The 27,836-nt window shown below is 39.8% G+C and overlaps 1 protein-coding gene across 17 annotated transcripts in view; it reads left to right on the plus strand.

Moving 5' to 3' along the window:
* The window catches only part of PKHD1 (PKHD1 ciliary IPT domain containing fibrocystin/polyductin), a 623,301-nt gene extending 600,076 nt beyond the window's left edge, over positions 1–23,225 (plus strand). For 14 of the 17 annotated variants that reach the window (XM_029242351.1, XM_029242348.1, XM_029242360.1 and 11 more), the window contains 5 exons: positions 11,083–11,255; positions 15,228–15,333; positions 15,670–15,800; positions 21,809–21,945; positions 22,853–23,225. The gene's annotated coding sequence lies outside the window, so the exon portion shown is untranslated. Of the gene's footprint in view, positions 1–3,416; positions 3,503–11,082; positions 11,256–15,227; positions 15,334–15,669; positions 15,801–17,556; positions 17,574–21,808; positions 21,946–22,852 lie in introns of those variants that run through there. The other 3 variants (XM_029242350.1, XM_029242349.1, XM_029242352.1) reach the window with 3 other exon arrangements.
* The last annotated feature ends 4,611 nt before the right edge of the window (positions 23,226–27,836 follow it).

A 27,836-nucleotide genomic window follows, 5' to 3' on the forward strand; every position in this document is an offset into this window, starting at 1 on the left:
CAAATGAAGCAAGTGACAAAGGATTAATCTCCAAAATTTATAAGCAGCTCATGCAGCTCAATAACAATAAAACAAACAACCCAATCCAAAAATGGGCAGAAGACCTAAATAGACATTTCTCCAAAGAAGATATACAGACTGCCAACAAACACATGAAAGAATGCTCAACATCATTAACCATTAGAGAAATGCAAATCAAAACTACAATGAGATATCATCTCACACCAGTCAGAATGGCCATCATCAAAAAATCTAGAAACAATAAATGCTGGAGAGGGTGTGGAGAAAAGGGAACACTTCTTGCACTGCTGGTGGGAATGTGAATTGGTTCAGCCACTATGGAGAACAGTATGGAGGTTCCTTAAAAAACTACAAATAGAACTACCATATGACCCAGCAATCCCACTACTGGGCATATACCCTGAGAAAACCAAAATTCAAAAAGAGTCATGTACCAAAATGTTCATTGCAGCTCTATTTACAATAGCCCGGAGATGGAAACAACCTAAGTGCCCATCATTGGATGAATGGATAAAGAAGATGTGGCACATATATACAATGGAGTATTACTCAGCCATAAAAAGAAACGAAATTGAGCTATTTGTAATGAGGTGGAGGTAGACCTAGGGTCTGTCATACAGAGTGAAGTAAGTCAGAAAGAAAAAGACAAATACCGTATGCTAACACATATATATGGAATTTATGAAAAAAAAATGTCAGGAAGACCTACTGGAGAACGGACTTGAGGATATGGGGAGAGGGAAGGGTGAGCTATGACGGCGCGAGAGAGTCATGGACATATATACACTAACAAACGTAAGGTAGATAGCTAGTGGGAAGCAGCCGCATGGCACAGGGATATTGGCTCGGTGCTTTGTGACAGCCTGGAGGGGTGGGATAGGGAGTGTGGGAGGGAGGGAGACGCAAGAGGGAAGACATATGGGAACATATGTATATGTATAACTGATTCACTTTGTTATAAAGCAGAAACTAACACACCATTGTAAAGCAATTATACCCCAATAAAGATGTTAAAAAAAAAAAAAAAAGATGGCAAGGAATGAACTTTCTGCAGTAGCAGGAGAGAGAAAGAGAGAAAGTAGACCTGGAGGCACCAGAGGCCACATGTGATCCACATACTTGCTTTGCTCACCATTAAATCCACCTCTTGCCCAATTCCTGGCACATCATATAAGTTCAATAAGAAATTAAATAAGTACGTATACATAACTAAAATGCGTATCTCCTGATCTGGTGGTCCCTCTAAATCAGCACAGTGTAGATACAGTGAGTCAAAAATTTGAGTTACATATGTAAATAAATTTTCTTGAAGCCACATCCAAAGATGTTAAAAAAAAAAGTGAAGTTTATTTTAATAATATATTTGGTTTAACCTGAAATATTATCATTTTAGCATATAATCAATATTTTACACGTATCTTTCCTTTCAAACTAAGTCTTCAAAAATCCAGTGTGTGTTTTAAGCCTACTGCACATCTCTGTTCAGATCAGCCACGTTTCATGTGCTCAGTAGTCACATGTGGTCATGGTTACCATATTGGACTCTCAGCCATCTGACCTCTCTCTAAATTTCTCTAATGAATATCTGACCTGGCACACATAGGGAGATGAACATCTGGAAAAGAATGCAGCCAACAACTGCAAGCCCGCTGCATCCCTCACCCCACACCCCTTACGACAAAGTCATCTTTTAACCACTGATGTGTACTGTGCACACAAGTTCCTCTCCATTGGGAGCCTACGTTGTGAGTAACTCTCACTGTTGAGAATGTAAAACAAAACTGGAAGGAGAGGCTTTTATTTCTAAGCCAATATGCCCAAAGGGTAGAAACAATTTTTAAAACATCGTGTACTTGATTTGGAATGTTGAAGGAAGGCGATTGAAGGATTTCTGGTTTTCCATCCTTTACAGGCTCCCAACAAGCCACTGACAATTCCAGGTAACGTAGACAGCCTGTATACACTTACCTGTGTTAGCACTGGCTGGTGACAAGGAACTGCTCCTTAATAAAGCATTCAGGACACATTCTCTGTGGCTACTGGGAATGCCATTCATAAACACGTGTGTAATTTTGAAATTAATCAAATGCATTCCTTGATCTGTGATGCATATGCTGAATAATATCATAAAGTTGTGTGCTAAACATTGTATATTTTCATCTGTAACTTTAGGGATCTTAACTCTACATATAAGTTGGTGGGCTACCCATTCATTCATCCATTCTAGTCATTTATTCATTCCTTCCACAAACCTTTATTGAGCATCCTTGTGTGCGTGGCGTCAGGCTGGTGACTGAAGAGACAGTGACCCGAAAAGCACGGTACCTGTAGTTCTCAGTCTAGGGAGTCTCATTTGGGGACATCACTCTTGTATATTATTTACTCAAGAAATTTTTATGTATAATTTAGGGACACTGGAAAATAAGCTGCTAATCAAACATGGCAGGTGTTTTTGCTAGGTCTGTAGAAGTTCTCTTTGCCAACAGTTTAAGACAAGTGTTCTCTAGGTCCCCCTAAATTCCAAGGGAAGGTCACTTTCATGGTCTGTCCACAGGTGTGCTGTTCAACATTTCCATCAACCCAGTAACAGAATATTAGCAGCTTCCCCCAGCATCTCCTGTCTTCAATCTCTAGGCAATGAAGGGGAAAGGAGGGGTAGGGGAAGGAGAGGTGCCTCATACAGCATCAGTGCCCCCTGCAGCTCTGTTGCAAGCCTTCCCCTGAAGCCATCTTGCTATGGACTTCTGAGGCTTAGATGCCCACTTTTTCTGCTTCCCCAGTGGGATGGGCCCAAACTAGAACTCTGCTGCTTCTTCACTTGCTTGTCAGCATTGTTCCTTTCCCTCACTTGCTCTTTCTCCTAGAACTAGAAGGAGCTCCTTACCACCTTTTGGGTGCCTTCAGGTCTCTAGTTCTCACCTTTTCTTTGGGCAAAAGGGAAAAAATACCCTCTTCCAGTGCACAGCTCTTTCAGAAGAGGTACCCACAGCAGAAGTGCCAGGGTCCCTAGTAATCAGTTCTTTCAGTCTGTTCCACTACCCAGTCTTAGTAGGGTATATCCTTCCTAGGGAAGGGGCTGGGTAAAGGAGGGTCAGAAACAGACCCTTACTGTATATCCTGAATCCCTTGTCTGTTGCCACTTTCTGGCTCTGCTACTGAGTCTAACCCACCTTGCAGACACCTGCGGCCAAAGAGTGAAGCTATTTCTAATAATTTTCTATTACACCACTTCAGTCTGGATTCCATCAAGCACCCCGCCCCCCCTCCGATCCCCTTAAGATGGGCTGGCAGGTACATACATTTAAACTCCAGTGGTAGACAATACTCAAGTATTTGCTCTTGGAGCTCCTTGGCCCTTGGTTAGGAACTTTTTAAAGTGTCTCTCTGTGTGGCAGGTAAGGAGTCTTTGTCTGCCCAGAGAACATGAAGAACTGCCAGGAGGAGTCAACTCTCTCTGTGCCAAGAAACCCTGTTGTGCTAGGTGTGTATACTCCGAGGGTGTTGGAGCCTTGGTGTTCATAAAGTTTAAATAACCAGCTTTTATATTTCCAGCTTTCTGTTATTACAGATATTTAAAATTTCAATTTAACATATTCCCCAAAAGAAGGACATGGAATTGGTGTATTTGTCACAATGGGTCATCATTTTTTTTGTGCACAATCATTGGAACGTACAGACTCTACAATGCCATTGAAAGTGGTTGCTTAGTTGAGAAAGGAGCAAGCATTAGGAAAATGGGAATTTTAATGTATGTGATCATTAAGCTAAGCAGTAAGACATTGATCCATTCTTCGAAAACCTCACTACTTCCTTAGCACTTGCTAGCACCTCACTACTTGCTATGCTCTTTGAATCCAGGCTTTTACTAGGTTCACCTCTTTGACATGGTAACTATATGCTTATCGAGATCATGACATTCAAGGTGTGTTTTTCCTGAAAAATGAGTTAAGAAAGTACGTTATATATATGATCACATATTCTCATTGACTTTCATGGTCATTTTAGAGAAGATTTCCCATACGGAAATTAGTAAGGAAATATATAATAAAATTTCCAACTTTCTATTCCAAGTACATTTTGCTTTGTTAATGTATTACCTTTGTAGCTTTTACTTTCCTAATCGATTTGCCAAGAATTAGGCAGATGAATGGTTGATCCACATGAACTGAAGATAATCTCTCAGGGAGTACACATGTATTACTATGTCCCTGGAGATTCTGCGGACTTCATGGGATTTGCCTATTGGATCAGCACTTCTGACAGTATTAAACCAAGAGTCAACAGAAAATTTTTATTCTTGAAAATCTTGGATGCTATAAAGTGTTCCTGTCACTCCCATTGTGATTTTCTACATTCTGTAAACCTTGGGAACTATCAATTCTTGCTTCGCTGATAACTGAATATTGTTAACCTCTAGGATTTGGGGTCAAGAATTATCTTACCTTTGAGTGACTCAGTTGAGAGTGATGTTGAGTGAGTTGTCTGCGGCTACCTTTCTCTAAGCTGTAAGATGGGTGATTTGGGGGGCACGTGGTGAGAGGCAGCACTTGGCATCTTTCTTAAAGTGAGTCCCAATCTTCCCCAGGTACTTCCATGCAAGATGAGGTCATTTCCAGTTAAGATATTAAATGGTACCCATATCATCTGTAAGTATACATACTAACGTCCTAGTTTCCACTTTATATCACCTCCCATAGGCATCGTGAAAATACAGATGATTAAGTAGAAAAACAATGCACAGTCACTGCTTACCTTCTTATATACCCTCCACTCCTCCCATCCCCAGTGTAGGGAAATAAGACTTGGAAAGCAATGCCAGTGTACCTGCCTCCAGGCATGGCTCCTGTTCCAACCCTTGGACTCTTTCCCAAGTCCCAGTTTTACTACCTACCTGGGAAAGTAAACCACCAAGTGATTTTCTGAACATTTCTGCAAGACTACCTGAAAGGTTCTCCATCAGCCCTGTGTTTATATGCTTGATGCCTTGGAGGGGATTTGGCAAAGCCAAGAAAGACTTATAAATCACCTCTGGGTGACTTGGCCAAAAGTCCAACCGTCTCTTACCCCTGAGTGATTTACTTCGCCATTGATTTCCGGTTCTAGTGTCGGACAGTTTGGTTGAAGAGCTGAAATCCTAACAATCAACTGACCATGGTTTGAAGTAGCAGCAGACTGAAGCCAATGTGTGCTGGGCCTGGTGACAGCCGCTGTGTGACAGAGCTTGCCAGAAGCATGGGGAGAGCCTCAGGTTGTGAGTGTAGGCCTGACCCTTCCAGATGAATGGGAGCTGACAGGAGTGATCTCTGCAGCATGGAGTGGAGTGATGACATGAAAACAGTGACATGTTTGGGACTGAAACACCAGGCACAGAAATGTCACTTACAATGGCCAGAGAAATGACATGGGACTCACACTAACTTTACTTGATTTCAGTTCAAAGATGTCCTTTATGCTAAGAGCTAGCTGGGAGTCATGCCTCGGGAAAACCACTCCCTTCTTGACCATCCCCACCCCAATTTAATCAGAGCTACAAAACCACTGGCATTTTGTGCCATTAAAACTGTCATCCTCAACCCTGGCTTCACCGCAGAATCACCTGAGCATTTCTGCCCTGGCCCCTGGGAGGGGGCTTTAAGTGGCCCTGGGGGATTTAGGTGGCCCTGGGCGTGGGATACAGGATTGACATGCCTTAAAAGCTCCCCCGGGTGATTCTGATTCCAATAGTGGTTGAGGACCACTGCATTAGAGGGCTGAAAATGAAGAATAAATGCCCTGGAAAATGGGTATAATTTTCACTATAATAACACCATGAATCTATATTGCCCAAGATGCTCAAACACTTTCCTGTTTTATTACCTCAACATTATTTTTAAGTGCTGGCACCTGAAGCTAAGCAAGTTTAAAAGAATTAGTTTGACTCATCCAACTAGTCACTTGGTTCTAAGAACACACCTTTTCCTGCCTTTTTTTCTAATGCCCTTTGAGCCAGAAGAATGATTGTGGATCCCAAACAAACAAGGGTCACCTTGACTCTAGCCCAATCTGAACTTTGAAAAGCTGAGAGGAAAAGGTGCATTAGAACTGCTTATTCAATAACACAAAGGTGCTGCCCTTTGTATGTAGAGCTGATGCAGATGTTAGGAAAGGCAAACACTTCGTAAGCCTCATTTTAGCTGAGGTCGTACTTGCCATATTTTTTTCTTTTGGCATTTACATATTCTAACTCAGCTGTGGTGGGGGTAGGTGGGTGAAGACTGACAAAGACCAGAGTGAGTTGGTCCTTTTCTCTTCCACTTACCTGTCTCTCATCTGGGATCTGAGTCCACCCGTGAAAACCTGTCTCCCCCAAAGGATCCGAGAGACATCATTTCCTTAGCAAAACTTTGACGACCTGTATCTTTTCCTAGGGTTATTTACATTTCAAACACTATCTCTAATGTAGACTGAAAATAATGCAGACATGGGAAAACAGGTTAGAAATACAAATAAGTAGAATAGATAGAGATGATAGATTAATAAACTGGTAGATGACAGAGAAATAGACAGATAGATAGATAGGCAGACTTTTCATTGTTTGGGGTGCCCCCATGGAATTCTACAATGTAAGTAACTATCTTTGAGGAGCTCTGAACATTTTGGAACATGAATGAAAACTAATCCTTGCATCTTCCTTCCCTGTGGCCTTACAGGCTAGGAGAGAAAATACACAAGGGAGGTGGAGGTGGGTTAAAGGATTTCAAATTGCATCACTATAACTGACTCCTTAAGTAACTTTCTACCTTAAGTAACCTGCCCAGTAGTAATTGTTCCTGGGACATGAAAGTGAAATTAGGTGTTAATGTGTTAGAAATTGAAAGCAAAATTGCAACTCAAAAATTATTTTTTACCAATCCATTAAACATCAACAAACTATCATTTCTGCTTTGTTCTTTTTAATTAAAAAAAAAAAAAAAAAAAGCAAATAGTGAAGTAGGCTATCTATACTATGAAGAATGGCCGTTTCATTTATTGCTTGTGAGGAACAACACTTTGGATTGAGAAATATGATTGCCATTGAGATGTTATTCTCCAAATATCAAAGTTTTTTTTTAATATAAAAGTTATTTTCTTAAAATAGGCCCAGGGTGTAATGGTGATTAGAAATATGTACCTGATTCATTTTCATCCACCCATGAAAACAGAAGAATAGGTGAAGTCACAAATTTTTCATCGTACCAGTTTTATGTAAGAATTAACCCCAACTACAGCATGGGTAGGATGAATTGAGAAATCTTAGTCACCAACTCACACCCAAACCTATAAAACAAAGTGACTCAGCTGAACAGGTAAGATATGGTAAAATGTTAACAAGTCCACAGTCGCTCCCCTCCACTTTTGCCCCCATCCCCCAAATTCTCTTACAACAGAGAATAGGGTTGTATCATCAATAACTTAGCCTGGATTTGATCCCACTGATTCAGGTGCTCAGCAACCTCTGTTTTCAACTCCATCAGGACCTTTGTTGTGATCCCTCTTTGAGAGACTATGATGCCTAGCCTGCAGTGGCCAGGAGTGAAAGGTCATGAACAGTCACATCTACTATCCTAAGATGTGCATCCAGAATTAGATGGGACAGAGGCAGGAAGGACAGTGAGAGTACTCTAAGACATCCAGCAAAAGGAGACCACAGACTGCTTTTAAATATCCTTGAATAATAATCAACCACCCCAGAGTTAGAAACTGCACAGTGAAATCACTGATCATGTTCAAGAAGATAGATATATTTTAGGAAAACTCTGACTTTCCTGGAATAAAGAAAAAAAAAGTCCAATACCAGACGGGGGGTGGGAGTAGCTAATTTTTACATACCTATCTACCTATCTATTTATTTTTCCAGCTTTTACTGAGGTATAACTGACAAAAATAAAGCTAATTTTAAATAAACCAATTTAGGCTAACTCAGATTTCTTTTCCTGACTGGAAAAGCTCATAATTTGAAAATATTCTACATTAATAGTAAATGGAAAGATGAAATTTATAATGAGCTATGCTGTGAAAAATGTTTTTAACAAACAATGCTCTCCAAAATTTTGAGGTGGCCATGACAGAGGTATTCAATATTGCTGGAAGCAGTGTAAATAGTTAGAAGTATTTTGGAAAACAATTTGTATATATGTGTCAAGAGTCTCAGAACTTTACGTTCAACTTGGAGAAAATCTATTCTCAGGGTAGAATCAGAGTTGAAAACAAAGGTTTGGATTTAAAGAGATTTAGCTCATCATTATAGGTAAAAGGAATAAAAGTGTGACAAAAATAAATAGATGAGATAAATTAACTATTGTACTCTTTCCTAAAGGTTATTATATAGTTATTAAAAATGTTTCCAGGGCTTCCCTGGTGGCGCAGTGGTTTAGAGTCCGCCTGCCGATGCAGGGGACACGGGTTCGTGCCCCGGTCCGGGAAGATCCCACATGCCGTGGAGCCCGTGAGCCATGGCCACTGAGCCTGCACGTCCGGAGCCTGTGCTCCGACAGGCATGGCTCCTGTTCCAACCCTTGGACTCTTTCCCAAGTCCCAGTTTTACTACCTACCTGGGAAAGTAAACCACCAAGTGATTTTCTGAACATTTCTGCAAGACTACCTGAAAGGTTCTCCATCAGCCCTGTGTTTATATGCTTGATGCCTTGGAGGGGCATCAATATTTTGCAAAATTATAAAAGCATGAATATTAATGATAATCCAGAATATGAAATATATATACATAACACGACCCTCAATTTCAATAAATAACCTGAGCCTGATCTATTTTTTTTTTTTTTTTTTTTTTGCGGTACGCGGGCCTCTCACTGTTGTGGCCTCTCCCGTTGCGGAGCACAGGCTCCGGACGCGCAGGCCCAGCGGCCATGGCTCACGGGCCCAGCCGCTCCGCAGCATGTGGGATCTTCCCGGACCGGGGCACGAACCCGTGTCCCCTGCATCGGCAGGCCGACTCTCAACCACTGCGCCACCAGGGAAGCCCTGATCTATGGTTTTTTAAACTTGGAAAATCTTGGATGGATGTTAACCAGTATATCTCATGGTGCTATTAAGGGTTATCTTTCTGTGATGAAATCATAGGTCATTTTAATTTTTTAATATTGTGCCATATATTTAAATTTTTCTATCATAAGCCAGATAAAGTATATCCTGAAAAAATTATGTTTTTAAGTAATAAATAAATATATATATATATTTTTTTTAGGTTCTCTGCTAGATTCTGCATGTTTTTTTTTTTAATTTAATTTTATTTTTTTATACAGGAGTTTCTTATTAGTTATCTATTTTATACATATTAGTGTATACATGTCAACCCCAATCTCCCAATTCATCCCACCACCAGCACCACCCCCACCCTGCTTTCCCCCCTTGGTGTCCATACGTTTGTTCTCTATATCTGTGTCTCTATTTCTGCCCTGCAAACCGGTTCATCTGTACCATTTCACTAGGTTCCACATACACGCGTTAATATACGATATTTGTTTTTCTCTTTCTGACTTACTTAACTATGTATGACAGTCTCTAGATCCGTCCACATCTCAACAAATGACCCAGTTTCATTCCTTTTTATGGCTGAGTAATATTCCATTGTATATATGTATCACATCTTCTTTACCCATTCGTCTGTCGATGGGCATTTAGGTTGCTTCCGTGACCTGGCTATTGTAAATAGTGCTGCAGTGAACATTGGGGTGCATGTGTCTTTCTGAATTACAGTTTTCTTAGAGTATATGCCCAGTATATTATCGGCTAAATTCAATAGCTAGTTTCCTTGCTCTGAGAAGGTAACAAAAAATTTTAAATAAAGCCATAAAATGTCAAATGATTAGTACAGGGAATGAATCCTCTGGAAATTCAGAAGAGAGAGGACTAGTTGCTCAGGGAAATTGGAATATCTCATTAGACATAGTTGAGGTCAGTTCAGAAGGCCTTGAATGTCAGACTAAGGAATATAGACCTTATTCTGGTGCAAATAGAAGTCCTTGAAGCGACTGTACAGCCCTAGTTAATGAATATCCTTCTCCCTTAAAGCTAGTACCTTGAAAATTTATATGCATATGTGTATTCATATCCAAGCGTATGTACCCTGAATGCATTCACCCTTAGGAAATAATGCGTCTATAAAGAAGAAACAGGAAGAATAATTATGGCATTCGTTCATTAGGGTCCATTTACATTTCCATAGTCAGCTAAAAAATCATCCACTTATTTAAATGGAAATCTTCTCAGTCTATTACAGTCATTACTCGGCAGTAAGAGATAACTAGTCTGAATCTCACCAGTAGGGAAAATTGCATAGTCTGTTGCTTCTCTTAGGGGTCACTATTACTCAGTGTTTGAGGAAAAGAAATTGCAGTTCTTTGGGAAACAAAATGAACAGTTAGTGAGTACCTACTATGTGCAAGACCGTTGGATGAATTCCATATGTAAACTCATTTACTCCTCACAGCAACCCCTCAAGGTTGGTATCTATAATTCATGTATTTTTTTTTTATAATTCATATTTTAAAGTAAAGGAGTCTGAGAAAGATGTTAAGAAGGTGAAGTAACTGGCCAATATGAATCTAGATTTAAAGCGAGGACTGATTTTTGCTCACCTTTCAGTGTGAGCCAATGGATGATAACTTATCACACTAGAGCACCCCCATTAACTGAAGCATTTTCTAACGTCGTTGAATTATATATTTTTGAGAATATGTCTGTAGATATGCAATATGTACATATGTGTCTATATGGGTATAGTGTACATATATAGCTGTTTTACACCAATGTGTTTATGTGTGATATACAGACATGCATTATAGTAACTTGTTACTATAATTATATTATACATGTAAGTATAGCAACAGATTGAGCGTTTATTGTGCTATGCTTTTTATATGCATGTGTTGTATATCACTATATAAAGACATCAAATAATGCATAAATATAAATTCTATATGGATGCATATGCATATACAGTTGACACAATTATATACAAAATAGATTAAAACATTGATATACACACGTACACATGTAACACTTTTTCCCACTGTCTTTATCTAGAAAAGAAAATGGCTGGACTATTGGAGAACCTATGTATTCATTGAGGAAACGTTACCCGTCACCACAAAATGAGTTCTGACTTTAACTGCAGGATTGCAGCCCAAAGAAGAGAACTGATGCTTGTCAGGAGTCCAGAAGCCAAGAACCCCTACGAATGACCAAGAATCCCAAGTGTAAAGATGAAGGGACCTCATTTCTCCTTCCTCCCATCCCTTGGACCCTGCTCACCCAACACCCACTCCACCAATCCTCACCCGTGAAAGTCCCCAGTTGGAGGAGGAGAGGCAGAGCCCCTTCAGCTCTGACTCGAATTCTGTTCTATTATATACTCAAAAGATCCACTCTCAATCTGGGCCCTGCAGGGAAAGGACAGTCCCCTGCTAGTTAACTTCATTCGGCTCTTTATTCAACAAAGCGATGTAGCATTTTCATCAGTGAACCAACCGAACAATCAGCCCTGCACGGAAATAAAGCGTCAGCTTTACAAAAAATAAAGCATCTTCGAGGGCAGAAAAGAGCCCTGGGTGGGAGTGTGTGTTTCTACACAAAGGCTGGGGAGGCCGAGCTGTCACTCCTTTTCTTCCTCCCACTACCCCATGCATAGCACCAGCTCTGGCGTGAAGGGAGATTTAAAAGCAACTAAGTACATAGAAACATTTCGCATTCATTATCTGGAATTTCTGCTACTGGGTGACATATCATTAGTCCTAGTGTAAGGCAAGCTTTAAAAACGTAATTACTTAATCATGCAGTTAGCTTCCCATCAATCCTAGCAGCATTTGTTCTTAACTACCTTTTAAGAACAAAATTAGGAGTAATTTGTAAACAAAAGTAATTGAAGAAAGGCAGATATTGCCAAGGTGTTGACAGCGTTAGCAGACATTATTGTTTCCCTTAATACCACCATAGCACTGCAGTTAGGTATAGGTGGCTGGCACAAGGCAGCACTAGGGAATTAGGAGGTGGCCACATGAGGAGGGGGGCACTAGGCAAAGTGGTCCTTCCCTAACCCGTACAGGCATCTAACTGTAACAGGTAGGTGGACTCTCTTCTCCTACATTGGTTTGATGACTTGGAGATTTATGGTACGATTTAACATGTTTAGCATGACCATGAAAATAATCTCATTTTTCATACCCTCTTATCAGATCTAGTAAGACCCACTCAGACAAGTCTGAGTGGTGATGTAAAAGTTGGAGGCCAAATTTTTCTCCAAAGGAGCTTTGCCTGTCTTTATTTCTGGCTACCTGTAACAAGTTCAGAGCGTACATCACTTCTGGGCCAGATGGTGTGCTAAACACTTGAGAACTGGTGGTGAGGAAGAACTGCATCCCATTTTCAAGGAGCTCATGATTTAGCAGAGAGAGAAAAATGGAAATAAAATGTGATCAGAAAGACTTAAACCAAGTGTTGTAACAACCCAACAGTTAGTTTCTGACTCTGCCTGTTGGTATTGAGGTTTTATAGAACCTCGAGCAGAAATCATGAAGAGATATGAGTCTTGGAGTACAAACAAGAGTGTCAGATCCAGGAATGAGGCTGTTACCATCCTTACTTTATAAAGTAACTGAGTCTGAAATGGATCAAATAACTTACTGGAAATCACACACATCAGGAATGGTAATGCTGGCATTCAGACTCAGGTACTTATTTTTATTATCACTGTTGTTGTTATGATGAAGACAAGTCCAAACATCTTTCCAGGATCCACTAGAATTCAACAGAAGGAGTCCCGAACCCAAAATCAGAACACCGAGCTTCAATTCTGCCTTGAAAGCCTTCTACTGGGTGACATTAAGCGAGTCTGAGCTTTGGTGTCCCATCTATAAAAATTTTTACCTTGGGACCTTTCTCTCATTCCAAGGATCTAATGGAAGTAGTGAAAGTAAAAGTGCTTTGTAAATTTTAATTCAGAAGTAAAGTATCCATACTGTAGGATTCCATTTATATGGAGTACAGGAACAGGCAAAATACCCTGCGGTAATAGAAATTAAAATATGCTTGTCCCTGAAACGTTAAGAATTGCCCGAAAAGGACACAGGGAACTTACTAGGTGAATGAAAATGTTGTATATCAATTGTCAATACTCATCAAGTTGAACAATTAAAACCTGTGAGCTTTATTGTATATAAATGATGCCTCAAAAATTCCATTGAAAAATAAGATACGATTATTCCTAACAAGTGTTTTTTTGTGGAAACTAAATTTTCACATCAGTTGCTGCCATCTTCGAAGGGAGTTAAAGTCTAATGTACAGACTGGATCCTCTAAGGGATTCACCTCATATACCATTAGAAATAGGGAGAGAGCTCCTAACCTTACATCTCGAATTTAATTCAAAGTAGGTATCATCTCTTCTTTACATCCTTAAGAACCAAAGCATTAGGAGTCATCATGAACTTCTAGGTTACTGTCTCTAGCATGTAAGTGAAAGTTGAAAACTCATTTCTCTTTATATTTTTCAATGGGGAAAAAGTCAGAATTTAAATGTATCAACCTGAGAATGTATCGACTTAACATTATTAAGTCTGGTTTGGGAATAGATATAAGAGAGAACTTTTGATCCACTGGCATATAAGACAACAGAAATTATTACCAAAGCCAGTATGGTGTCTTTATACATCATTTTGGGCTGGGTAAACTCGAGAAATTTTTACTCTCTATAGGGTTTTATGATTCTAACATAAGCAAAAGTAAAAAAAGTATATTTGTCTTGAGTGCTCAAGGCATTTGATTTTCTGAATTATTAGAATTTGGGGGTTAGATTTTATATATATATAGAATGGAATAGTATTCAGCCTTAACAAAAGAAATAAACCCTGCCATTTACAACAACATGAATGAACCTGGAGGGCATTATGCTAAGTGAAATAAGCCAGACACAGAAATATAAATATTGCATGATCTGACATATGTGGGCTTCTAAAATAGTCAAACTCATAGAAGCAGAGTGTGGAAGGGTGGATACCAGTGTCTGGGGGGAGGGGGTGAAGGAGAAATATTGGTCAAGGGATACAAAGTTTCAGTTTTACAAAATAATTTAAGTTCTAGAGATCCAACGTACAACAATCTGACTATAGTGAAGAGTACTTTTTTGTATACTTGAAATTTCCTAAGAGGGTAGATCTTACACACACACACACACACACACACACACACACACACGTTAATTAGCTTGATTGTGGTGATTATTTCACAATGTGTATGTATATCAAATCATCAATTGTATACCTTAAATATATAAAACTTTTGTCAAATATACCACAATTAAAAGTAAAAGAAGACTTCTATTTAAACATGGGGGAAAAAAAAAGAATTATTGGGTCAAGTCTTCATAGTCAAAAGCAAATCAATCAACAAGTTACCACGGAATGCCTGCTATAAGCCCAGAAGAGCAGAATTAAAAGGGTTGAGATAATTATCCAGATAATTATCCGGCTCCAAAGTGACTTTTATTGCTTACATAGATCATCTGGGCAGAAGGAGGTTTATCCCTTTTAATTATCTTTAATAAAGCTAAATCACTATGTTACAAGACTGGTCTACTTCTTAAAAAGATTAAATAAAAATTACTCACAATAAATGTAAACACTTTGGCTGGGACCTTCAGAACTTGAAAAAAGAAATGCATCAGCTAAGGTTTTTGAAGCCATTCAGTTAGGCGAGTCTTGAAGAACACTCCAATCATGAGAATTGCTCAACATTCACAATAAAAACCTTAGTTTATTGCCTCGTCTTTAAAAAAAAAAAAAAGTTAAGTTGACCAGCAATGGCCAAATTAAAACTACCTGCACCTGTGGACCAGGTTGGCCTTCGGAGTAAGCCGAGCATTTATGGGAGACCTAACTGCCTCTCCGATGTTATGAGCAGCTCAGGGCAAACCCTTGTCAAAAATAAAAATCTCCCATCTAGATGCCATAGTAAACACCTCCTCCATGACCATCATCATCATCACCATCACTTATTTTTAAAAGTAGCTTCACATAAGGCTCTGTCATTCTTTGATGTTCAATATTGTGTCTCTCATGTCTTTACAAATACAGCACGAATAATATGATTGGAAAGAGTGATCCATGGCATTGAGGTTGACGTTGACGTTGAGGTCTTGGCTCCTTGTCCTATCACTTTGCTCTTTTCCTTGACAGGCAGCTTATTTTACTGACAGAGTCCAGTGTCTGGAGAGAGAAGGTGCACTGAGAGAGAGAAGACAGATGTGGTGGACAAGTTTTCCTGCTGTGGAACACATGAGAGGTGCATTGGGATTAAGGAATGGTGTGGATCTATGTTTCTGCCCAGGGAACATACTGTTCAGAAAGCAGAAGGACTGGTTTCGTAGGTTTATCCTCCAAATGTATAAGCAAACAATTGGTACTAAATGTTCCATGATCTTAGTACATTTAGGAGACTCACTCAACATCAGTGAATCAATTAATCTCCTAATATTTATTGTGCTGAGCTGAAACTATGGCAAATAATACTAAGAATTTACATTTGTGTGGGCTCTAGATTTACAAATTACTTTTGAGTAGAGTCTACTTTCTCTCTAGTTCTCAATACAACTCTGTGAGTTGGGCCTTATTCTCTTAGTCACATCACAGAAGAAGAAACTCCAGTTTGAAAGCTGTTTGGATTTCACTGGGTTGCAGAGCTGGTTAGCATCCGGACCTGGGTTTGAGCTCGTGTTTCAGATCCACACTTATACCCAGTCATCGTCACAGGTGAGAACAGAGGCTTAAGATGCAGGCTGTGAATTCCAAGAGTGTGTGACCCAGTTGGGATGACACCACAGTGCTTGAGAAACAGGGACAACACAGTGACGAATAGTGAGTGGATTAGAAGGGGAGACGGTCTGAAGGTAGCAAGACCTTGAGAGGTGAGGACAGCCTTCCAGAAAAGATGAGCTTAGGCTGTGCTATTTGACTGAACTTGGGGACTGGAAGGATGATGAATCCAAAATCTTATTATTTGTGTGTCTTAGGTTGGTAATTACCACTGTAGGGAATAATTCTAGTGAAAAGTGAACATTTGCATGGTGCTTTGCTGTTATAAGATACAGTGATTTTCTTTAGTCAAGGATAAAAACTGATTTAGACAAGAATGATGAATTTAGATTTGAATGGGTTGAGTTTAAGGAGGTGTTATAACATCCAAGTGAAAAATGATCAGGTGCGCCTCAGCTTTGGGTGAGAAGTCAGAGCTTCAAACTGTAACACTGCGATCTCTTGGGGGGGCAGAAACCATTTTTAAAAATTCATCCTATTTTCTCACAGCCATCTTTTATCTTGAGCTTCTATCCATTTGCCTGGCATGTACTGGGGCTAAATAAGTATGTATGAATTGTTTGAATGAATCAATGATGGATTTAATTATTATATCTGCTCTCTTACCTGTAATAACAATAACAATACCAAAGGTGGCTGAAGCTAAGAGAGATGATTTCAAATAACAAGAAGAAATGTATACCATTCACTATGGTTTTCTTGTTCTCTTCTTGATTTGTTTTCATGGGAAACTGTGTTTTGGGGCACACTATTTGCTGCAAGTCAGATCTCATCTTTTGTTGTGGGAAGATCAGAGAACCCGCTAAAAGCAACATGGATCGAATACAATTCCTTCGCGTGTAGTGTTTTCTGTTTGTTGGCTTGTTGTTTTTACATTTGTTCCCAGAAAAATATCGAGACCCTTCTACCTCTTCCAGGATTCCCAAATGCCTTGCAATTAACAGACCCTCCTGATCTCGGAGGATGGTTCTTGCTTAAAAACTGTACAATGTAAATGGTATCGGGTATTTAATGAAAAGCACTGAAATTGCTCTATGGTGCCTCAGATTCACTGCTGAACATGTCATGAGGCAACATTTTATAGGCGTTGTAAAATCTTCTTACCCCACACAGCTGCATTACCCAAAATTAATCAAACTGCAGGGCATCTGAAACTCACTCTGTAACAGTAATAGGCTTTGCTGCTTAAAAAGTGGTTATGACTAATGCACAAAAACAATTATCACGAGACTTAATTGCCAAGAGCTGAGATATATACAGATAGACAGATAGAGATTGATTCATTCTCACTGAAATTTGAGGCATCACTAGGAAAAACTAAGAGATTTTCAAACTTTACAAGATCATGAAGCAGAACTGGGAAAAATGTTTTTAATCTGTCAGTCTATATATAAAGATTTTTATTGGCATTATTTTTAAAGCATTGTTTTTAATATACTTTGGGGGTTAATTGGGAAAAGTTTGAAAAATATATATGAATAAAACTACCCCAGAGGCTGGCCCTACACCACCAGGAGATAACGTGAGGATAGAGACAGGAATGGAATCTAACAGACTTAGTTTCTATTCATGGCTTGTCCCTAGGCAATCCCTTTATCTCTCTAGGTCTTGGCTTCTTTCATACAAAGAAAACTTTGGGCTAAGCATTGCTGGGGACCTCTTCCTGTGCTAACCTTCTATGATTTGACCTTAGATGATCTAAAGTGGAAATAGTTTGCTGTCTACCTTGTCCTTCTCCTTCTGAGAGGGGAAGATGAGAAAAGGCTCAGTGAAAGAGGTAATACTGTACTTTGCCATCAAGGGTTTTGGTGTGAAAGAAAGTGATCTTGAGCATTTAGATAGAATGGACAGTCTGGTAGAGACAGTATGGTGGGGAAGTACAGAAATGGTTCAAGAAAGGATTGGAAAGGTACACTGCCCTGATGTTGGAGAAATTTACAGTTAATAATAGTCTTGACTTCCTTCAGTGAGTGTGGCAAAGAGTTTCTGGCTGCTCAGCAAAGTTCATATTGTCCTCTCCTCTCTGGCCTCATGATTATTCTAGATGTTCTAGCAATGGAATGTGGAGTGAAGGTGATGCACCACTGGTCCACAGAACCCTTCCCTGGCTCCACCCTGCTCTTTTCTCTTGGCTGACCAAAGGAAGATATCCCCAGTGGAAGCCCTGAGTGATCAAAGAAAGCCCCCATCAGCTTGGGTTTCTAGATGAATGCATGGAGCAGAGCCACCTTGCTAACCCCAAACCGCTCAGCACTGTGAGATGAGCAAGAAATAAATTCAAATGAAGTCTGAACATTGCATATTCGCAGAGTAGTTCCTGATCAACATAATCAACTGTCACGATTCACCACCTAGAGCATAATGGCTATGGAGCGGTGGTGACAGAAGGCAGAGTCCAGCAGGTGGTGAGAGGAGAAAATGGTTCATGATGTAAAGCAGTGAGGATGGACTCCATTTTCATGAATTTCAGCAGTGAAAGGGCAGAGACTGAATGGGTAGAAGAATTAAGGAAGGGAGATAACTGAGCGAGTTGAGAATATTGTTGAGAAGCTAATGGCTATGAGTTCCAACTCTGGGATCAGACGACCTGAATTTGTTTTCTGGATCCAGCTTAATTAGATACGTGACCTTACACAGTAATGCTTGATATACATTATCCTCATAATGACACTATGAGGTGACTACTCCCATTAATCCCATTTTAGAGAGGAGGAAACCATGGCTTAGAGCAGCCAGATGTATTACCCAAAGTCATTTGTGGCAAACAGTAAATCTGCCATTTAAACCTAGGTCTCTCCAACCCAAAAGCATAAGAGCTGGTGCATGGGGAAGGTTGAAATTTGTCAGGCACTGGAACAACTAACAAGACACCTCTGAGATTAGGCTGAAAGTTCAGAAGACCCAATTGTTCTCCAGTTGAGCTGGCCTGTGCTATCTGGGAACACTGACAGGAAGGAGAGATAGTCAGAGGCCTCTGAGCACAAAACACCATCGGCACTTTGATCACTGAGTCCATCACTGCCCCACACCACACGAGGTGAATCTAATGTCCCTCGCCACAAAGAAATCCAGAAATAGCTACAGGAGGCTGAAAGATTAAGTCACCCCTGACTCACAGCTCTGTCTCTAGAAATCAGACACAAGTCAATCAATGCTGCATTTTATTAGTACCTTTTCTGTTAATGTAGAAATCAAAGTCGCTAGGTAGCCCCTATAGTTTATAACTGGGTGGTCTTAATGGGCTCTGGTTGGTTCGATTTGGTCTTTTCTGTGGCTTCCGCTGCTCCTGTAATCCTTGGCAAGGCAAAGGCCTATGATCCAGTGACAGGCTTATCCACTTACATGTTAACTGAACATCTACTGTGGACGAGGCAGTTTGCTCGGAAAGTAGAATCCAGGGAAAACTAAGACATGGCTCCTGTGTTCTAGTGAAGAAGGTGCACAAGTAAAAGGCCATCTAGTCAAGGTGTAAGGCTAAGAGCATGGAGCTAGAGATGGGATATATTGTATATATATGTATATATATTGTATATATATTGTGTGAATTTGGGCAAGTTACCTCACCTCCCAGTACCTCTGCTTTCTCAACTGTAAAATGGGAAACTGCCCCATAGGGTTGTTAAATGATTAAATGTTAAAACAATGAAATGAAATTAAATGCCAATAGAGAAATTAACCATGTAAGGCTAGTTGGCTTTGTCACTCTCGGCTTCCCATTGGAGGTGATAACTGAAGACTGAGTAGGCATTCACAGAAAGTCAAAATTGTGACAGCCTTCTCGGCAGGAGGTGACATGTACTCGGAAGCTATGAAAGAACCTGTTATTAGGGCAACTCCGAGAAGTCCCATCAGCTAGAGAGTCATGCGTCCGAGGTAGATGATATAGATGTGGCTGGAAAGGAAGAGAGGAGGCAGCTTATAAGGAGCCTGTAAGTCTGGTTCAGGATGTAGACTCATTCCTAGAGGCAGGGAGAGCCACAGACAGCCTGTAAGCAGGACAGTGATGGTCAGATGCCCGTGGATTGATAAGGGTTCAACAGCCCCAGGAGCTGACTGAGGTAGGGGCATCTGGGGAAGAGGCACAAATGTCTGCTGACTCCCAAGGACTTGCTTTTATGTGCCCTGTAGGTATGAGCAGATACTAAAAACTAGAAATATTCACACAGCACTTGAGAAAAGTGAAGACTTCTATGGCCCGGTAGCCACCTGCGATTTCACCCCTTTTCCCAGCCTCCTATAAACTGAGAGCAGACATGAGGTCTCTTCCATGCCTGTCCTGATGTACCATGAGGGCAGAGCACCGAATTCAGTGCAATGGAGTTAGGAAAGTATAACAATAGGCCAGGCATTTGTCCTGATAATGTTATATTCTAAGTGGAGGAGAGGAAAGAAAACCACACAAACTTCCATAGAAACATATGTGAAAACTGCTTCCAAAGGAAGTGAGTTCAGCATCTTTGGCAGTGTCTCTTCAAAGCCCAAGTCTATAGGCATCAGAATTAGCTGAACAGTTGTTTAAAATGCAGGTAGCTGAGCTCCACCCAAGACCTGATAAATCAGATTCTGCATTTTAAACAAGCATCTCAGTCAACCTGCAACACACTAGGTAAAACATTCCATATTTTAAATAATTTTGTATGATTATATGCATCTGTAATCAAAGAACTAGAAGTACTGTTACCTGTTTGGGACTGTTCTGTTTCCTCAACTTTAGGGAAGAATGATTCTTATCATTTTAGGAAACTCTCATGCCTCTCTCATGGGGCACTCAAACCTCTTAATCTTGTGGACCAAAATTAACCACTACAGATAAGAAAACCAAATCAATGATTGGTTTGAAAGCTAAGAAACTTCAGTATTTTCTCAGCATAACTGTAATGTTTGGAAGAGAACCCTGCTTCTTCTGAAATGGCTTCCATTTAAGAACAGCCATTTGGCTTTTTCCCAGCCAATATTTTTGTCTACACAGGCCAGATACTAGGTGCTAAATCCATGTATTATAATGAAGAATAAGATCTGATCTCCACACTGGGGAAGACACAGTCAAAATTTCCTTCTTTTTTGGTCAGAGAAGGAGATGGCGTTGGAGAAAGACATGTAAATCATATCAGATGAGCACAAAATTAGAGATATGTTACAAGGACTCTGGGATCCCAGTAGTAGAAAATCTCAACGTATCAGGAAAGGCTTCATGGAGGAAGTAACTTCTGAGCTGATGCTAACAGTGGAATATGGATGTGTCAAGTGCAGGAAGGGAATTGCAGACAGAGCAACTCCCATGGGTCAAAGCCTCAGGAAAACATTAGTCTCTGTGTTTCCTGTGAAGGCCCCTAAGACCCATAAAACTTGTTCATAAAACTTAGATGGTCTGACGAAAATAATCTTAACCAATATCAGATTGGTACCATTTTACATGTGAATAGGCATACTGTTCCTTCAAACATCAAAAAATGAGAATTAACCCAAATAATTTCACTTGAAATCAATTAGCATTCTCATTTACTTTATCCTGATAAAGGAAAAGCCTACATTTTCCTTACATTTAGAGACATTATACTTACAAAAAGAGACATTTCAAGACATCCTATATAAATTACTAAAAAGAAAAATATTATACCGTAATTAGGTTAACTCCATTTTCTCACTTCTCCCTCTGGCCGCCTCCTTCCCAAACAGATCACTTTGTAAAAAGTAGCAGTTATTCAAAACAAAATATGTTGGAGTATCTTGCAGCCAAATGAAATGGATCGACAAGGCACGTAATAGAAGCTGACCTCAAATTGATAAATTTGTCCAGTAAAAGCAATGTAGCTTGAGCAGCTTTTGTTCATCATTTTAAATGTTAATGGTTATATGCTTCTTTACTCTTGAGATATTTGTGACTAATGGTGTGATGCTATTTAAATTCACAACGTTCATTAATTTCAGCTGTTTTTCATCATTAGGAAAAATAATTCAAAAGAAACTTCAATATTTCCGAGAGCAACATGTGAAACAACACCAGAGTGCAACCAAGCACAGGAAGCCCCTTCCACAGAATCCATTCTGCTAAAACCAAGCCTTCAAAGAGGACATCCTCTGGGTAATGTCTGGGTTGTATCCAGATTTCCAAAGACTTAAAATGAAAAGAACTCTTCTAATTCCTCATTTCAACTTGGTATCAGAATATGATTAGTCCTGTTGTAGTTATGATTAGTAATATATAAAGGCTACATTTATGCCCCATGCAAAGGAGTGACTTTCCCCCTTGAGTCCGTGGCTGACTCAAGTCTATCATAATGTTCACATTTTATAACAGGAAATAGAAAGTTAATTGATAGCTATTTAGAGCCTTTTTTAAAAAACCTAGTTAGACAATGAAGAGTTACTTTGTGTAAGATTAGAAAGATCATAGAAAATAATCTATTAGGACTGACTTCCATATTCATTGCTGAGCCAACAGACTACTGGCGCTAATTGTTTACTTAAACTAAGTCATTGAAACTCCAAGCCAAAATGGTTTCCATAGTTTAAGATTGGCTTCAGCCTTTTACCTCCCAGAATTGATGGGCAGGAAGGTTCCACAGGATATCAACTCTATTTGCCCCCCTTTCTCTAAAAAAATCTTAATGTTATATGAAGTCAAGAGTCTTATTTTATTTTTGTTCTGTTCTACATAATCCTGCCTTTATTCGTGTTTATGTATGTGGAAAGAGCTACATTCATAGCCATGCTTATCTATAAACTCATTGACTTGTTCACAGAATAAGATTTTAAAAACCACAGTTTTTGTTACCAGATACTTAAGCAGTAAGTAATGTGCTAATATTAGGTACACACTACTGCTAAAGTTAATATGTGCATAACAAATGAGTTAATCAGACTTGGGTCATCTTGGCATGTTAAGAGGAAGAGCTCTCACTCTTTGATGACCAGTTAATCAATGAACTGTCCTATGTTTTATAGTCATGAATATCTAACTAACCTGGATGTAATATACATATCTACAGAATCACGTTGACCTAAGAAAGCAGTCACCAGCTGAACTGCCTGCTGATAAGATGAAACTCATTTGCTCGATTAACAATAACAATAAAATACTGGAATAAAGATGCCTGAAACTGCAAAAAGAACAAGAGGGGAAGCATTAGCAGAAAGAGCCGTGGAAGATAATGCTCGATCAGGCTCTTAGGAGAGACCACTGAGCTCAGCTCCGGAACGTCCAGAACCGTATGGCTGACGTCTTCTTGAATTTGAGCCAAGTGTATGTGAGGGAACTGCACCTGCTTCTGTTTTGCAAAATGAAAACAAAAACGAAACAAGAAACAAATCTGAAATTTAGGAAAAAGGAAAGCAAAAAAAAAAAAAAAACAGAGAGTGAGGGGCCAGTGGGGCCAGTGATACTTAATGGACCAGATTTGGCATCAACAGAATGGTTGGAATAGAGAGTGAAAGTTTTGGCAAAAGAGACGGTTTTGCTCAACTAATGCTGCATTGTAAAACATCCCAAACTTAGTGGCTTGAAAACGACAACTGGTTATCTCCCACAGTTTTATAAATTGAGTGCGCTCACGTGGGAGGTTTTTGCTTGGGGATTCGCATGAAACTACAATCGTATGTTGTGACTGGGACTACAGTCATCTCAAGTCTGGACTAGACTGGAAATCTGGGATGACTCTCTCATGCCTGGCGGTTGAGTTAGCTGGTGGCTGGGAGGTAACCTGGATCTGTCACCTGGGGTGCCCTACGCATGATTCCTCCATGTAGCTTAGGTTTCACACTGTGTGGTGGCTGGGAATATTCCAAGAAGAACCATTCCAAGAAATCCAGGTGAAAACTAAGGAATCTAAGGACCTTGCCTCTGAAGTCCCAGATCGTTACTTCTGCCACAGTATATTGGTCAAGCAAGTGACTAAGTGAAGCCTAAATTCAAGGGGAGGGAAAACAGGGCTCACTCCCTTGACACGGAACAGCATGTGAAGAGGAACTGATAGGAGTCATCATTGAAAGAAAGGAAATTGATAGTAGAATTAAAAGAAAAGGAAGTGATAGTAGTCATCATTGGAGACTCTCACAGAAGCTTTGTTTTTATCCTGAACATGCTAAATACAGTCTGTAGATCCCAAATGATGGGTGTGGATTCTATGCATGTCGATGTGGCCACAAATATTGATCACAAAGGGAACATACAAATGATATCATGTCACCTCTCCACTCAAAACTAACCAATGGTGCCACTGTACTGAGAATAAAATTCACATTTCTTACCATGGCCCGTGAAGCCTATATGGTTTGCTTCATTCCAACTTCTCTGACCTCATTCCCTCCCACTCTTTCCCATGCTCCTTTTGCTCTAGCCATGATGACTTTCTTGTATTTTTCCCAACAATCAAAGCAATCATTCCCACATTATAGCTTTGTCAACTTCTACTGCCTATTCCTGGTAAACTTGGCTCCCAGATCTTCGTACATCTCATTCCTTCACTTGGTTCAAGTTTCTGTGCAGACACCTCTTCAGAGAGGACATACCTTGACCACCCTCTTTAACTGATCACTACTGTGTTCCACTCACCCATTGTCATGGCACCACCATCTGATACAACCTTGTTCATCTGTCTGTTTAGTCTTAGGTATCAGTCTCCCACCATCTGACTATGAGATCCATCAGAGCAGGCACCTTACCTGCCTTATTCATGTTCACATCCCCCGATCTGAGAACAACGTCTGACACAGTGTGATGCTCAGCACATATCTGAATAGATGAATGAAGGTGGACCATGCCCAAGTTTTCTTAATTGGTTATAATTAGAAATGATCTAAATATCCTTAAAAATGATGTGAGCCTTATGTATAATTCATTCAACTGTCAATTTGACCTATGACTATCCATATGAGATGTAATCGAGAAGGAAGAGTCTGGCCTATTACCTTTACAGCTCTAATATGTTGGTTTGTGGACCCCTATTACTGCCACACTTTGCAAGGGGGCTCTCTAATGGCCTGTGGCTTTCTTTGTTTCTGTTACCATACCCCAAACAAAACAATACAAAATGAAACAAAATATTTTTCTGTCTTTTTCTTTATCTAATCCAATACAGTCTTTAGAAAACTAAAGATGGAGGTCTTAAAGAGAGATGACAGGAAAGGTAGCATTCACTATCTCTTTTAAAATTATTTTTTCTATTCATATTTTGGATCCCATATTTGTCTCCCTGTTCATTATTTGATGACTGTTGCCTTAAAATCTACATTACAGCCTCAGTGGACTACATATACTTCCCTTAGAAACTTAGCTCTATCCCTACTTTGCACCTTTCTGGAATTCTTTTTTCCTCCCTTATTCCTCCAGCTAAGTGCCTTTCACCCCTGAACCCCTGTTTCATATATATGCTCATTTGGAAATACTCACCCTAAACACTATCCCCACCTCCCATTTTCCAACCTTTTCTGGATTAGGTCTTATGTTATTAAGTATAGTACAGTAAGGTAAACGCTGTCTCTTCACCCAGCTATGAGTTTTTTTGGAGGCAGGGACATTATCTTATAAATTTCTAGAATATTAATGTCAAGTCTAGTGCCTGGCACATAATACACACTCAGTAAATGCTTACTGAATTGGATAAAATTAAATTGCAACAAAGTGAAAAGAAGAAAGCAATAGGGAATGGGGACTGTGGTAGAAAATGTCAAGAGGCTAAGAATACACTGGCCTCTTCCTTTTATACACACTAATTTTATGAGTTCAGGCCCAATTATATGTGCTTTTCTAGAAATGTCAGCATTGTCAAATATGTTAAGAAAAGAAATTGAAACTAGAGTTACTTAGAGGGCAGGCATGAAATCAGGCATTTTTTACACTCTTCTTCTGCCACACCCATTATTCCTCCTTGTGTTCATTTGCATTTTTCTGGCTCAGTCTGTGGGTTGCAGGTGCAGAAAGCAGGCACCAGGTGCATTATATAGAATTCTTCATTATCTCTGACAAAAGATGCTATCTAGCCATGTACTTTTATAATTGTAAATGCTCTTCTCTTTTTGTATCTATTTAGATACCTCTGCATTTATGAAATTATATTTTTGTGTCTATTTTGGGCGAATGTCTTTCATAGGCACATAAAAATTGAGTGTGATATCCATCTCCAATATATGGAGACGTTATTGGCAAGAAAAGTTTTTACTTTAAAGGGAACGGATTGATATTACATTTTGAGCAATTATATACATAATACTTCCAAAACATTGCTAACGTGGCGCTTTTCCACTTTTTTTTTTTAAACAAAATGAAAACAGAAGCAGTCTGCTAGAGAGTTAAGTCTGACTTTGTTCACTGCACACACAGAGCAATTTGAAACTGCACCTAAGCGACCTTCAGCTCAGCACAACCATCCATCACCCTGTTAATAGCGCTCTTCTGGGGCCCCTTTGAAACACCCCTGTAACAAACTTTCTAGGCCGTTAAGACAGTGCAAGTCAAAACAACAGACTTAGCTCTGGCACACTGCTTGCGACGCTTGTGAAGATTACCAGTTATTTTACAAAGTGGATTGATCAATGATCATAGGCCAAGGTTTTCTGCAACGTTTGAAAGATTTGGGTCAGCTGTCGGCGATGGTGGGCGGGGGGATGGCGGCTGCATGGAAAGTTAATGGAAACTATTTAATTGTAGAAATCATGACTTTGTGGTAGCTTGGAAAATCAAGGACTGTCCTTTCTGGTTCAAGATTTCTTACGAGTTGTAAATGGCTGATTAAGAAATACATCTCATTTCTGTGCACGTATGTGCCTTCACTGAAGGGATGAAGCTAGTGTCAAGTTTGTTGAATACTATAGTGATAGAAGTTTTCATGTGTGCTACGAAAGTATCAGACTGAATCTGGCACTAATCCTTTCATTTCCAGAAAGAGCACAAATACTCAGTCACCCTGCCCCCAGCTTCCAAAGGCCCACCCCTTCCAACAGTGCGTGTCTATTAGAGGCCAAGACAAATGTACCACATTTCACTGCATCTCATTGTTATGGCTTCCTTTGTAATCTAATGCCAACTCCCATAAAATTCAAGCTGTAGCAAGCAACCTTGCACAACAGGTCATTCACATAGCTTTGTCCCTTTTAGTTTATGGGAAACAGGAGGAAAGTCAGTAGTACATATCCAAGCTTGGTGTAGACCATCAAATCACTCTCCTTGACTAATGGTGGACTCTTGGTCGTCATTTGCGAAAGCCAGATCTTAGCCAAACCGGAAGAGCTTCTAATAGATTTCTTCGTGTCCATTTTCTTTCATGCTTGACACCCATGAGAAATATTTTTTCCCTAAACTCCCGAACATTTAATCGTGCTTCAATTTTTTCATTTATCACATCCTGCCTCATATTCTAAGTATTCACATAACTTCCTTCATTCCCTCTGATAGACTGAAAACTCTCAAGGGACAAGGCGTTTGTCTAGTTCAGCTTTTTATGTATCTAGCAAATGGGAGAATACAATGCACAGAGGAGTTATGCCATATTCATTCAATGAACATATGAACAGGTAGATAATTTTGAGAAACTGTATGTCATGGATTCAGTTTTGGATGTGAGAAACCATGGCGTTATCAGTTCTTGTACTGAGAAGATTGTCTAATTTTAGTCACCTGATCTTGGACCAGAGGCCAATCTGAAAAATATAAGAAGCCAGAACTTGGGCAGTCAGTATTTTACCATGTTCATTTAAAAGAAATTCAGAAATTATGTGATGGAGTTGCCAGATATTACCAACTGTCACACTGCATTGAGGAGGTTTTTTTTCAAATCAAATCTGTGCTCAGCAACGAAGAATAGTAAGATTGGTTAGCTGTGTCTGCCTTTGAAACATCGGATCGGGTTCAAATGCCTTATTTTGAAAATAATGAGATGGAGATCCCAGAGGCAGAATCACCTTCCCAAAGTCATGGAGCAGCCAGCTCTTATCAAGGCTCTAACCAAGAGCTCAGTTCTTGAGATGCTGGGAAGGGCC

Source organism: Monodon monoceros, unplaced genomic scaffold (genome assembly GCF_005190385.1).
Source record: "Monodon monoceros isolate NGI ecotype Baffin Bay Population unplaced genomic scaffold, NGI_Narwhal_1 Super_Scaffold_3, whole genome shotgun sequence".
NCBI classification, from domain to species: domain Eukaryota; kingdom Metazoa; phylum Chordata; class Mammalia; order Artiodactyla; family Monodontidae; genus Monodon; species Monodon monoceros.